The 15,758-nt window shown below is 42.4% G+C and overlaps 2 pseudogenes; one reads left to right on the forward strand and one right to left on the reverse strand.

Annotated features, from left to right (window-relative positions):
• Positions 1-1,847, reverse strand: part of LOC112072019 (ecto-NOX disulfide-thiol exchanger 1-like) — a 95,674-nt pseudogene extending 93,827 nt beyond the window's left edge.
• LOC139024706 (purine nucleoside phosphorylase LACC1-like) overlaps positions 1-10,283 on the forward strand; it is a 36,089-nt pseudogene extending 25,806 nt beyond the window's left edge.
• Positions 10,284-15,758: the final 5,475 nt, after the last annotated feature.

A 15,758-nucleotide genomic window follows, 5' to 3' on the forward strand; every position in this document is an offset into this window, starting at 1 on the left:
GTTATGTTGTCAACTTTATACCAGTTTCTCCCCTCTCCTCCTTTCTCTCTCTTCCAATCTGTGAGTTAATATTTAGTTGTCTGAATCACGTTAATGTAACATCACTCACCAGCCTGCAGTGAAGGATGTTTGTTTGGTCTCTGAAAGGCCTTCTCTGCTTTTCATAATTCACCCATCTGTTTAGTATTTAGACATATCATAATTATATTATCTCAAATTAATCTGTAATCAAACATTGCATTTTGTCCTTAATAAATACAATTAATACGGTTGGCCATATTTGCAGCCTGCAACAATTCAATTAATAGATGGAAAATGTAATTTGCAATTTCAATTAAGACTAGCTCAACCACCAGCCCCTGCACTCTGTCTCTCTCTACTGTAATTCTCAGGGGGAAATTTGTTTTTCAAATTCCACAGCCTGTCTATATCTATGCCTATATGGAAAGTACATCTAATACAGACTTCAAGGACAAACCTTTCCAACATGATGGTCCTTTGTTACCAGCTGCACTGGCTTTCAGCTGTATAATTGTATTTTCATAAGAAGGCACATCTAATGTAATAGTAGGTACAGTCAGTTCTATAGATGACTCATGTTCTCTTGCATAGTCAGACAGACACACACACATACAGTGCGGCTAACTGAGATATTACTAACTGAGATATTAAATAAGATTTTTCATCCAAAGGCTCTTAGCCGAGGTTCCATTAGGCACATTGTGTAATTCATGCTGAGTTATATTCACTTCCCTTAGTCTACACACAGCACTATGAGTGTTACCAATCTAACCACACTAACGTTCCCCGAATGATTGCACCCCCCCCCCCCCCCCRCTCTCCGCTCTCCTTGGTGCTGAATCGGTTGCCCAGGTGACGTGTTATCAAGGGCATCCACCAGGCAGCGAGCTGAAGTGTTTGACTCACCGTCACTGTAGCAAAGTAAAAGCATCGCTCTCTGGATCCACTTAACCAACATGCTCTTTCTCGCCATACCAATAACGGTTTTCTGAAGTACTAGCATGCTAGGCTGATTTGACCCTAAATAGATCCCAGATTTAGCCAACAGTTTTCTATTTGTCTGTAAAAAAAAAAAAAAAAACATTCAAAACAGTGGATTAAACTAGCAAATGGGTCTACATCGAAAGTAGGCTAAACTGTTTATCAATTATGAATTGTGGTTCCATCAATTTGCGTGGCTCCCATGCCCTGCTGGAAGTCTGTATTTTAGGCTCCGCTAGGCTATATAACTCTGGCAGAACATCATATTTCAATAATCAAATTGTATGTCTCTAAAACCATGCCAATGTCAATCAACAAATAGCCTGGAATAAATGGAAACATTCAACATGTTCGATATGGCATGGAAACATTATATTAGCGTGCTAGAGGCATTATCTTTCTCTCTGTCAGTTTATCTCAATACCTAATCACACCACAACCTCTCAATTCCTAATCAATCACACCAGAACCTCTGTACAGATGTAAATATCTCACTAGGTTAATCGTTGTAACCATGCAGTAGTTGGTATAAGAGGTGACACAGCTGCCTTGGAACAGGACATTACCAGCAGCGAATCCTCGATAGATGGCCTACCACAATCACACACTGTCAGAAACACACAGAAATCGACGCGCATAAGACGCAAGTATTTCACAAAGAAGCCAGCCTGTATCGTACCGTTTCAAACTGAAGTTTTCATAGACTCTGGACGAGAAGAATTGATGCTGTAATCCTTTGACTTAAACCTCGAAAAACGAAGATGCGACGGTGCTGTCAACGCTCTTCTTTCTCTCCCGCGAGCTCTGGCGCATGCTTCCTCCTGTTTAGGTATAAAAAAAAAAATACGGAGTGGGGCGCGATAGGCGCGCGCCAACCACGGTTCGCCGTGCACGACTCGATAGGCGGGTTGACTGCCTATGAAACGGGCAAGGACATTTTCAGGTGCGGAAAATCGCTTTACATCCAGGGAACAGAAAAGGGAAAAGGAAGCCTGCGGTCGCTCTTGTCTGGGTAAAATAAAGGCCAGCCGGATATAGAGATACTGTTGGTCATGTAGTGTATGTGGACACCTGCTTGTCGAACGTCTCAATACAAAATCATGGAGTTGGTCCCCCTTTGCTGCAATACCAGCCTCCACTCTTCTGGGAAGGCTTTCCTCTAGATGTCGGAACATTGCTGCGGGGACTTGCTTCCATTCAGCCACAAGAGTATTAGTGAGGTCAGGCACTAATGTTGGGCGATTAGGCAGTTTGAAACTTGGTAGTGAGTGTTGCAACCGAGGACAGACGATTTTTCTGTGCTTCAGCACTCTGCAGTCCCYTTCTGTGAGCTTGTGTGGCGTACCACTTCACTGCTAAAATCTGTTGTTGCTCCTAGATGTTTCCACTTCACAATAACAGCAGTTACAGTTGACCAGGGCAGAAATTTGACGAACTGACTTGTTGGAAAGGTGGCATGCTATGACAGTGCCACGTTGAAAGTCACTGAGCTCTTCAGTAAGGCCATTCTACTGCCAATGTTTGTCTATGGAGATTGCATGGCGGTGTGCTCGATTTTATACACCTGTCAGCAACGGGTGTGGCTGAAACAGCCGAATCCGCTAATTTGAAGGGGTGTCCACATACTTTTGTATATATAGTGTGTGTATATATAGTGATGTATAACGGTTAGCTGCAGATATTGCAGCAGCCTAATCAATCTTCTTCCTGGGGTTTTATATCAGATCCGTTACATCGCTCTGTGTTTATCATCATTAGATAATAGGCCACCTACCGCTGCTTATCTCACCTAGGGGGGCGTCGATCTCTCTACACACTGACAAATCACAGTCAATGACAATACCTGCTCTGCTATTTGTATTTATTTCTAGAAAAAGGTCAGTTTACAGGTTGGTTGACATTGATGTTGTCACTCAAATTAAATTTGAATGGCAGAGGCAACAACAACCAAGCAGTCAACAATACCTGGCATATCACATCAGTTCTGCCGTATAATAACAACCAACAACTCTTACATGAAAATCTAATGGGAAATATATGAAATGTGATCTAATATGTATGAATTAGGAACACAGTAAATAGATTCCTCCACACCTCCAGTAACCTTGACAATACAGATGACTCTCCCCTCCCTCAGGCATGATCCCTGGAGGACATGTGCACAGGCACACACACACACACACACACACATACACACACGCACGTGCACACAACACACACACACACACACACACACACACACACACACACACATGCACGCACGCACGCACACACACACACCTCACAGGATACTGTAAGCTATAGAAACTGTGTCTGCGGGATATTCGTAGAATGGCACAGCAGGTAATGATTTCAATGTGGATGAAATCTTCATACAAACATTCCATTGATTGTCCACAGAGATGTGGATCTCAAAAGAAGGCTTCATATCATAAATAAATAAATGCTATGGAATTAACAACAGCCACCTTCTAAATGTGAAAATATTATCTGGTAACTTGCCCCCCCTAGTGGTAGATTTGAGAACAGCTTTCACATGTCCAGTAAAATGGGTTCTTTGGTCAGATGGAAAACAGACTCTAAAAAAGGCAGACAATGAATAAAACTATTCCTCTGTAGTCTGTCATATTTATTTCCAGCAGTGGTGGGAATCTAATAACAGATTGTATGTTGATAGTAGGCTCTATGAACCCCAAACATAACAGTGTTGTTGATATTGTTTGTTTCTATCTATCTCTCGTCTCATATTGCTATTTGGTTGTGGTTCTGTTAATCGATGTGTGTTGTCTGTTTGTCCGTTTGTGGCTAATGTTTGTAGCTTTTCTTTAATCAGTGTATTCGGAATTGCATCTTAAATCACTAGCCTTAAATCAACTGTAACATTAGACACATCCACCAAGGGTGGGGAGAGAGAGTGAGAGAGAGATCCTACCAACCATGATGGTCCTCAATTTCATGCTAGAATGGTCTTTCTCTCTGCTGCTACTTGAAGAGGACTGGGGCTTGGGGGAGAGAGAGAGTGTCAGAGAGAGATAGAATAAGGGGGGGCTGACTGTAGCCTGTGATAGACGGCTGTGGCTGGGGATGAGACGGGAGAGAGAGAGATGTTGAGGCTGGCCATGTAATGCACTGTGACGAGCAATTCACCCAGCCACACTAGATCTGCTCCCCAGAAATTAGGCTGTCAGCTAACTACATCCATCTCTCACCCACACATGGGCACCCACACAGGCACCCACACAGGCATACACACATGCATACACACAGACACACACAAACACATTTCTGCTGGAAATTATGCTGTCAGCTGGCCACTTCATGTGATGGCCTGGACCTGTCAACCCATGCTCTTATTCCACAGCCAAGTCTTCCACAGGATGGAACCAGACATTTCCATAGAACTAAATCTGCTGCCACAATTAGAAATTGGGGGAAAACTAAGATAAAGATTTTCTATTATTGTAATGATGGGGCAGTGAGTCGGAAGCAGGTGAAACGTTTTAATAAAACAACAAAAACAAGAACACGACACTAACATATGGCAGAACACCGATACACAAGAACAATACCAACTGCTGAGTGGACATGGGAGAGTGACATATAAAGGGTAGGAAATTATGAAGGTAATGGAGTCCAGGTGTGAATCATAATGATTGCGCGTAATGATGAGTGCCAGGTGTGCGTAATGATGAATCCCAGGACCGGTGGTTAGTACTCTGGCGATGTCATACGCCGGAGAGGAGGAGCAGGAGCAGACGTGACAATTATACAGATACATGACTTATAATACTGTAAACATATACACTACCATTCAAAAGTTTGGGATCACTTAGAAATGTCCTCGTTTTTGAAAGCAAAGCAATTTTTTTGTACATTAAAATAACATCAAATTGATCAGAGATATAGTGTAGACGTTGTTAATGTTGCAAATGACTATTGTAGCTGGAAAAGGCAATTTTTTTTATGGAATATCGACATAGGTGTACAGAGGCCCATTATCAGCAACCACTCCTGTGTTCCAATGGCACGTTGTGTTAGCTAGTCCATGTTTAGCATTTTAAAAGGCTAATTGATCATTAGAAAACCCTTTTGCAGTTATGTTAGCACAGCCTGAAAACTGTTGTGCAAAATAAAGAAGCAATAAAACTGGCCTTCTTTAGATTAGTTGAGTGTCTGGAGCATCAGCATTTGTGGGTTCGATTACAGGCTCAAAATGTCCAGAAACAAAGACCTTTCTTCTGAAACTCGTCAGTCTTTTCTTGTTCTGAGAAATGAAGGCTATTTCATGCGAGAAATTGCCAAGAAACTGAAGATGCTGTGTATTACTCCCTTCACAGAACAGCGCAAACTGGCTCTAACCAGAATAGAAAGAGGAGTGGGAGGCCCCGGTGCACAACTGAGCAAGAGGACAAGTACATTAGAGTGTCTAGTTTGAGAAACAGCCCATCTTAATCTTTCTTTTCATTGGTCAGTCTGAGATATGTCTTTTTCTTTGCAACTCTGCCTAGAAGGCCAGCATCCCGGAGTCTCCTCTTTACTGTTGACGTTGAGACTAGTGTTTTGCAGGTACTATTTAGGGTTAGTGTCACGTTCGTCGTATTGAGGAGACCAAGGCGCAGCGTGATATGAATACATTCTTCTTTTAATAAAGGAAGAACACTGAACAAACTAACAAAGTAACAAAAACAAACGTGAAGCTAAATAGAACGAGTGCTGACATGAAACTCCACATAGTGTAACGGGTGTCGTCCTCCTCTTCCTCGGACGAGGAGAGGAGAGAAGGATCGGTAGACCAATGCGCAGCGAGGTGTGATGACATAATGATTTATTTAAACAAGAACAAAAACGAACTATACTTGAAATACAAAATAACAAACGGACAACGTAGACGAAACCTGAAACATGGAACTTACATAAAAGACACGAAGAACTCACGAGCAGGAAACAGACTACATAAACGAAATAACACGCCGAAACAATCCCGTGTGGTGCGCAGACACAAACACAGGAGACAATCACCCACAAACAAACAGTGTGAACAGCCAGCCTATATATGGTTCCCAATCAGAGGAAAACGTAAACCACCTGTCTCTGATTGAGAACCATATAAGGCTGATTAACAGTGATCTAAACACAAAACATACAATGCCCACCCCAACTCACGCCCTGACCAACAAAACATATACAAAAATAACATAAAATAGGTCAGGAACGTGACACATAGACAACTACCTACAAAACCTAAATGGAAAATGGCAACCTAAATAGGATCCCCAATCAGAGACAACGATAAACAGCTGCCTCTGATTAGGAACCAATTCAGGCCACCATAAACCTACATTACCTAGTCATACAAAATCCCCATAGATAAACAAAAACCCTAGACAAGACAAAACACACATACCCACCCTCGTCACACCCTGACCTGACCAAAATAATCCAGAAAATATAGAAAACTAAGGTCAGGGCATGACAGTTAGGGTATAATATGGACGTGGTCTTTTTCCAAATAGGGCTGTCTTCTGTATACCCCTTACCTTGTCACAACACAACTGATTGGCTCAAATGCATTAAGAAGGAAGAAATTCCACAAATTAACTTTTAATTGAAATTAATTAATTAATTGTTAATTGAAATGCATTCCATGTGACTCGTGAATCTGGTTGAGAGAATGCCAAGAGTGTGCAAAGCTGTCATCAAGGCAAAGGGTGGCTATTTGAAGAATCTAAAATCTAAAATATATTTTGATTTGTTTAACACTTTTTTGGTTACCACATGATTTCACATGTGGTATTTCATAGTTTTTGTCTTCACTATTATTCTAAAATGTAGATTATAGTAAAAATCAAGAAAAACCCTTGAATGAGTAGGTGTTCTAAAACTTTTGATAGTCCATATAGTAGTTTATATATATATATATATATGATACGTTTCAATTACCTATCAATCAATTTTGAGACCTGAAGACAGATAAGGTTGTTCATGATCACCTGACATCTCATCTAACCACAAACGTTCCCACAACTTTAGAGAACGTTCCCGTAGGAGTGAAATGCAAGGACTGTTCAAAGAGACTATCCCTTAATGTCAAACAGAACTTACCCAGAATGTGGTTACCATGTTCTCCGAATTTTCAATAGTAATGTTCTAGGCACATTTCATGGGAACGTTGAAAGAACATTTATGTGTCAAAGTCAGGGAGGTTCTGTTCCCCTGGAGGTTTATGTCTAGATCCCAGCTAGTTCCATTGTACAGCCCTAAAGTCGTTTTTAGGACGTCGCCTGATGGTCCCAAAGAAACGTTCTCCGGAAAATGTGTTCTTTTACACACCATCCCTTGATATTGTTGCCGAGCCCATCAAGGCCCAGATTGGTGAACCACTGATTCACTCACAGCTCTTTGTTTGTTGGAAAGGTTAGGAGGACGTACACACACACACAAACAGTGCTTTTAAAATACAATGTTTTCAATTTACATATTGGACACACTTTGACATACATCATTACATTGTGCATGTTCATTTATACAGTAATTATTATTCAACCAGGAGCAACTTTTCACGGCAGTGTATACATTTGAGTATGTGGTTACATCCAATGACCTCCCGTGCCCTGGTCACGTGCCCTGCGGCTCACCTTTCGCACTACCTGTCAGTAACGTCAGAGAGGTCAGGAGCTTTCTGCAACAGTTACCTGCTTAAGGAGACATCTCCATACTCATTTTAGTTGGGTGTGTGTAATGCATTATCTATTACTGTAGTGTAATATTAGGCCTAACCATCTGAGATCTGTATCATCAGCAGCCAGTCAACATCTCTTCTTTCCTCTCCTCGTTCCTCTCCCGTGTCTCTGTGTCTCTGTGTGTGTGTCTCTCTCTCTCTCTCTCTCTCTCTCTCTCTCTCTCTCTCTTCTCTCTCTCTCTCTTCTCTCTTCTCTCTCCTCTCTTCTCTCTCTCTCTCTCTCTCTCTCTCCTCTCTCTTCTCTCTCTTCAAACTTCAAATGCCAACATCAAACTGAAGTAAGTAGGCCTGTAACTGTAGCCGGCACATAACAGCTTAGCAATGGAAATCACACTTATTGTATACCAATGTACAGTAGGTGACCAACAACATATTGACAAATTATAGCCTAACTATAAAACGTGGGTGAGCATCCACACTGAAGGAAAGTTTATCGTTCTACAGTAGGCCTACATCTGTCAACTTAGCCAGGTCAGCCAACTTAGCCAACTTAGCTCATCAACTTAGCCAGGGAAACACAAACAGTAAGCTATTATCGGTTGTCACACCTTTCATTATGTGACAATGGATAGGCTAACAGGTAGACTACAGAATGTATTGGAATATAATCAAATAACAAGGGGTCTATTGCAACCATAGTTGGCACTAGACTATCACCAGCTGCTGTCTCGTTAAACCATCAATGGCGCTAAATTCACCCACATAGCTGATGTCAATTACAACCATTATTGGTCAACTCATTAAAAGATGATGTCGCTCTTACCTTAGTCCTGCTTGCAACCAAAGTCTTTCAAGATATGTTCGCCCTCTGGTTGGTATTATCATAGGAACAAGTTAGTCCTTTTTGAACAGACTAAGGGTGATTTATCTTTTTGACAAACATTCCGTACAATTGAAATAAAGTATTTCCTTGTTTACCACAGCAGTGATTGAACAATATGTGCCAGAAGGGGCGTGGGCTGGAATCAAACCCATGCTGACACGGAATTTTGTGATGCACAGGAAACATTTTAGATGACAAAAGAGTGATCAAATTAAGGTCCAACATATGTAGTTTTTCCTAGCCCATGTGCTTCTGCCTCCGCATTGCTTCCTCTTTGYGGTTTTAGACTGGGCATCTGTAAAGTACTTTGTGATAGCTGCTGATGTAAAAAGGGCTTTAAACATACATTTGATTGATTAATTGAGGTCTGGACCGTTATGGCACAGGGAGGTATTGCACTTGTCCAGTACATTGTATATCACTCACTCCAGTAGGTTGTAGTAAACATCACTGACATCATTGAGTGGTTGATGCTGATTGGTTGTTTCTGCCAGGTTAACTACGGCACTGACGTATAGTTGATCAGGAGGGAGGAGGAGCCAGAGAGTTTTGACGGCATTGTGACCAATCTGAGAGATGTCGTCATAGCAGCAACAGGAGCTGACTGCGGGCCCCTCCTCTTCACTGACCCCCAGGCCAAGGTCATTGGAACTGTTCACAAACGTGAGGGTCTAGATACCGTAATACAGTAGTAATATTCCCCAGAAACATGCCCGGTGCATCAGTCTAAAGTGTCCCCCTCTGTGTTTCCCTCTCTCAGGATGGAAAGGAACCCAGATGGAAGTTGCCATGGCTACAGTCAACGCCATGGTGACCGGGTTCGGCAGCAGCATGTGGGATGTCACTGTGGTGATCGGGCCATCGGTGGGGGCCTGTTGCTTTATGCTGTAGAGAGAGTTTGTACTCTATCTACCTTGACTGTGTTCTTGGCATGGCGGAGACCAGGCCTCATGTCAACATACAACTAGCCACCAGGTAAGTGTGGCCAACTGTGCAAAGTTTAGACAAAGACTTACTATTGTCTTTTTGTGACTTATTGCCCTTTAATCACTGAGAAAAAGCATTGAATCCCAGTTTTAAGAACCACAGGGTTAATAATGAGGTCACTGTGAGGTCAAACTATGATGTGGTTTTTATGATGTGCCCAGGTGCTGCTGGGCTGGATAGTCTCCTGATTGACATCCTACAGGTTGTCACCGGGTTACCGCTCTCCATGATTCATTACCATAGCATYAGTTACCCCCCAGCCACTCATCTGATTGAATACACAAAGGTCATGACCTGGGAGCGATCTCTGTGATTGGATACTGGTTGTGTGTGGTGATACTGTTAGAGTGAAATTATCATTACCTCCATCAGGTTAATGGATTACCAATCTAACCAGCAGAAGGATGGAGAGTTAAACTAAAGGGGCAGCATTTGTTCTGAATGTTTCCCCCTAGGGTCGTGCTGCTGACCATTGTATACAGAACGTAGAATCATCTCCACATTGTTCAGGGTCTCCTTTCCTCTCCCCCTGTGTTTTTAAACCTCCATGTTCTCCATTCCAGAATACTTCTCCAGAGGGGTGGGGTCTTGTCTGAGCGTATCCATGACGACACGGTGAATGACAGGCCGAGCGTGACCCTATGCACATCCTCTCACCCTGAGGCCTTCTTCTCCCGCGTCAGGGACGGGCTTAACTTTGGAACACAGGTGGGCTTCCTGTGGATGGACTAACTGGAACTACTGACTGTTGTGAACACTGAGTAAATGTATATTAGACCTTTATTAAATATACATTCAGCCATATCTGTCTGTTGCAGCCAACACAAAAAGGGTATATTCCAGAATAAAACATTTTCAATWATTTTTTTATTTAACCTTTATTTAACTAGGCAATTTATATTCACTTCATGTTCCCGTCATCGTGTAATACGGTAGCAGTAACTCTCAAAGGGTGGCGATAAAGCTTTGTTTGTTTATCTTTGTCTCAATCTCTACATTTGAAAGATCTCAGGAATCACGTCATAATGAATAGCTTACATGGCGTGCACATAAATGAAAACCCAATATAGAACGTTTAATTTAAAGAAACTGAATAGCAAGGCATATAAAGTCACTAGTTCATATCTTGTATCACTTTAGTGTGTGTTTTATGACGCCACGCTCTATTAAAGCTACTGCTAAACACGTCTTAACTGCGTTGTGAAGTTCCACACCAGCTACTTTAATTYAACCTGACTAATTAAGACCAACTGCTGTGCCTAATCTGTCCTAACATAATAACCACACAGAGACAGAGGGGGGAGAGAGAGGTGGAGGGAGGGGGAAGGCAGAGAGCGAGAGAGGACGTATTACAGTGTCTATAGGTTGTGTTGTAGTAGATGGTGGACACTAGGGGGCAGTCTTAGCTGTGTTATAAGTCTAGTAGTGTGTTTGCTGGGAGAATGAGACACGGGGATATCCTAGCTAACAATTTTAGGGAGAGAGAACATTTTTGTAATGTTACCCGTAATGTTCCCATAATGTTTGAGTCCAGTTCTACAGTATGTTGGCAAAAACCTCTTCCATCATTGTTCTAGTCCCGACAAAATAAAAGGTGTCCAGACCTGTAGCGCTCCCCTCAATCATCATGAAAACCTTTGGGCGCCTGGTACTGTCCCATCTGAAAACCTTCACTGATGCCTCCCTCCACCCACTGCAGTTTGCCTACAGAGCTAACAGGTCTGTGGATGACTCTGTCAACATGGGCCTACACTACAAGACCTATGCAAGGATATTATTTGTGGACTTTAGCTCTGTGCTCAATCATCCCAGAATTTCTACAGAACTAACTCTCCCAGCTGAACGTGTCCAGCTCCATCTGTCAGCGGATCCCTGACTTCCTGACCAACAGGACGCAACACGTGAAGCTGGGAAAACACCTTTCAGACTCTTTATCCCTCAGCACCGAAGAGCTGCAAGGATGCTGCTCTCACCTCACCTCTACTCACTCTACACCAATGACTGCACCTCCAACAACGCATCTGTCCAACCACTCAGGTTTTCAGATGACACTAATCTGGTCGGTCTCATCACCAACGGCAATGAGTCCATGTACCGTGGAGTGGCCTAGTGTAGTCGCAATAACCTGGAACTCAACACAGACAAAACCGTGGAAATGGTGATTGACTTCAGAAAGCGCCCCCTAACATCTCTCCCCCTCGYGATTGATGGCTCAGCTGTTAGCACGGCTGAATCAGTCAAATTCCTGTGGACCATAATCTGCCACAACCTCAAGTGGGAGGACAACATTACCAATAAGGCACACCAGCGGATGTACTACTTGCGGCATCTGAAAAAGCTCAATATTTCCAAGTCAACCTTGATCCGATTTTACGCATCAATCGTTGAGTCCATCTTCACCTCCTCCATCACCAAACTGCAACGCATTGTCTACAGAGCGGGTCATCTGCTGCCACCTGCCCTCCAAGGTCCTGCACGACTCCAGGGCAAGGAAGCGTGCAGGAAAGATCATTGCCGACCCCAACCCGATCATCCAAAAATTCCCCTCAGGCAGGCAGTTCGGGTCACTCATGACCAAAACCTCCCGCCACCTGAAAAGTTTCATCCCCCGGGCTGTGGCCCTCACCAACCGGCCATCTGGCCCATAGAGACTAAAGGACTATGCTGTGGCCCTCACCAACCGGCCATCTGGCCCATGGAGACTAAAGGACTATGCTGTGGCCCTCACCAACCGGCCATCTGGCCCATAGAAACTAAAGGACTATGCTGTGGCCCTCACCAACCGGCCATCTGGCCCATAGAGACTAAAGGACTATGCTGTGGCCCTCACCAACNGGCCATCTGGCCCATAGAGACTAAAGGACTATGCTGTGGCCCTCACCAACCGGCCATCTGGCCCATAGAGACTAAAGGACTATGCACTCTATGCTGCACACCGAATTAAGCCATCTCAAGCAAAAATAACTACAATATACTGCATTGCACTCCGTCCATCTCTCTCCCCCCTCCAATTAGTACTTTTGTTAAACAGAAAACCCAAACCCATCGCAGCAGATCCACAAGGTCTGCCATGAGAGGTGACTGTATAGTTCCTATAAAGAAAAGCTCCTTTAGTCAATCTGCTTTCTCTGTGAGAGCTTCCCATGTCTGGAACACACTGCCATCAGACACACATAACTGCACCACCAATCGCACATACACAAAAAACATAAAGACATGGCTAAGGGCCAATCAGACTTGTGAACATAATCCCTAGCTGTGTATTGTCGTTTTACATCTTGTCTGTAGCTTGTGAGGTGTGGAAACACTGTTGCTTTTATTTATTTAGTTTTGTTGCTTTTTGAGCTATTTCTCGGTCTGCGTGCTACGTGTTGCTTGTTCTATGTTGTTCTATCTGCATGCTACGTGTTTCTTGTCCTATGTTGTTCTATCTGCATGCTACGTGTTGCTTGTTCTATGTTGTTCTGCATGTGCTCACTGCTCATTGTTTGTCTGAATTGTAATTGTTTTTAATTACCTGCCCAGGGGTGGCGGTTGAAAATTAGCCGGCTGGCTAAAACTGGCACTTTACTGAAACGTTGATTAATGTACACTGTCCCTGTAAAAAAAATGATTAAACTCAGATTCATATATTGACACTGTAAATGTGTATATCCACTGTATATCAACCGTATACCCACTGTACATGTGTATTTCTGCTCATTCTCATACTGTAGCTCTATGCTCACTCTACCTAGTTGTACATCATGTATGTAAACTTTGTTTGAACTCTGTTGTCTGTATTGTATCTCTAAATGTTGTTTATCACTAGCAGCACCATATCACCAAGTAAAATTCTGAGTATGTGTTAATTAATAAAGGTGATTCTGATTCTAATAACCTATTTAGCATGCTTTTGTGTTAGTTAGGAAAACATTCCCTTAAATGTCAAACAGAACTTAACCAGAATGTGGTTAACATGTGCCGTTGTGCCGTCATACTGCTCAGGAAGGAGACGCGTTCTGTCTCCTAGAGATGAACGTACTTTGGTGCGAAAAGTGCAAATCAATCCCAGAACAACAGCAAAGGACCTTGTGTTGATGCTAGAGGAAACAGGTACAAAAGTATCTATATCCACAGTAAAACGAGTCCTATATCGACATAACCCGAAAGGCTGATCAGCAAGGAAGAAGCCACTGCTCCAAAACCGCCATAAAAAAAGCCAGACAACGGTTTGCAACTGCACATGGGGACAAAGAACATTCTTTCTGGAGAAATGTCCTCTGGTCTGATGAAACAAAAATAGAACTGTTTGGCCATAATGACCATCGTTATGTTTGGAGGAAAAAGCGGGAGGCTTGTAAGCCGAAGAACACCATCCCAACCGTGAAGCACGGGGGTGGCAGCATCATGTTGTGGGGGTGCTTTGCTGCAGGAGGAACTGGTGCACTTCACAAAATAGATGGCATCATGAGGCAGGAAAATGATGTGGATATATTGAAGCAACATCTCAAGACATCAGTCAGGAAGTTAAAGCTTGGTCGCAAATGGGTCTTCCAAATGGACAATGATCCAAAGCATACTTCCAAAGTTGTGGCAAAATGGGTTAAGGACAACAAAGTCAATGTATTGGAGTGGTCATCACAAAGCCCTGACCTCAATCCTATAGAGAATTTGTGGCCAGAACTGAAAAAGCATGTGCGAGCAAGGAGGCCTACAAAACAGTTCTATTTTTGGAGACTAAGTTGGAGACTTTTATTTCCCTCACCAACTTTAAACATCTGCTATCTGAGCAGCTAACCGATCGCTGCAGCTGTACATAGTCCATCTGTAAACAACCCACCCAATTTACCTACCTCATCCCCTTACTGTTTTTTGTTTTTTTCTTCTGACTTTTGCACACCAGTATCTCTACTTGCTCATGATCATCTGATGATTTATCACTCCAGTGTTAATCTGCTAAATTGTAATTATTCGCTCCTATGGCCTATTTATTGCCTACCTCATGCCTTTTGCACACAATGTATATAGACTCYTTTTGGGTTTTTTCCTACTGTSTTATTGACTTGTTTATTGTTTACTCCATGTGTAACTCTGTGTTGTTGTCTGTTCACACTGCTATGCTTTATCTTGGCCAGGTCGCAGTTGTAAATGAGAACTTGTTCTCAACTAGCCTACCTGGTTAAATGAAGGTGAAATAAATACAAATATATATATATTTTTTAACCTGACTCAGTTGCACCAGCTCTGTCAGGAGGAATGGGCCAAAATTCACCCAATTTATTGTGGGAAGCTTGTGGAAGGCTACCCGAAATGTTTGACCCAAGTTAAACCATTTAAAGGCAATGCTACCAAATACTAATTGAGTGTATGTAAACTTCTGACCCACTGGGAATGTGATGAAAGAAATAAAAGCTGAAATAAATCATTCTCTCAATTATTATTCTGACATTTCACATTCTTAAAATAAAGTGGTGATCCTAACTGAGCTAAAACAGGGAATATTTACTAGGATTAAATGTCAGGAATTGTGAAAACGGAGTTTAAATATATTTGTCTAAGGTGTATGTAAACTGTATCTCCGGCCCTTATATTTAGCCGCACAATGAAGTGTTTCACCATTTCTTTTCTTTTCAGGACAACCAGGACTACAAGTAGAACACAAAACAAGTTGACATAAACAGTTGAATTCATTTGTTTTATTGACAAATGTCAATAAAAAAAATAAGGTCCACCAAAGCAACATGAATGAATTCCTAAGTATAGAAATGGTTTTCTCAGTGGGAAATGAATATCCAACTAGTCAGTGACAACTGTGTGGAGTTTGTGACAGCAACTATGTGAGCTTATTACAGTATTATAGACACTATGTCCTTGGATTTCCTATGATCTTCTGTGTAGAACAGGGATGGGCAACTGGCGGCCCCCCTTTGGAAGGCCCTCGGATCAAATCCCCCCAAAACAATTTTATAGTAGACTAAACAAGGTGCAATTTCAAAATGTGGTTGTGCATCAGCAGTTTTACCCTTGTTATGTCCGTCACTGATAGTCAGTCAGCTAACCTTTTTAGATTGCTAAGTTAATTTTGCGGCCAGCTATCTAAACTTGTTATCATATTCAGTCTCAGTCAGATATTATATTAAAAACTGCACCATTTCTCTCCACCCTATGGCAAAATATGTAGAATTACAGGAAATTAACTGTAAAACGTATGGAGGTGCGTATGGA

This window comes from Salvelinus sp. IW2-2015, unplaced genomic scaffold, assembly GCF_002910315.2.
Source record: "Salvelinus sp. IW2-2015 unplaced genomic scaffold, ASM291031v2 Un_scaffold1803, whole genome shotgun sequence".
NCBI lineage: Eukaryota > Metazoa > Chordata > Actinopteri > Salmoniformes > Salmonidae > Salvelinus > Salvelinus sp. IW2-2015.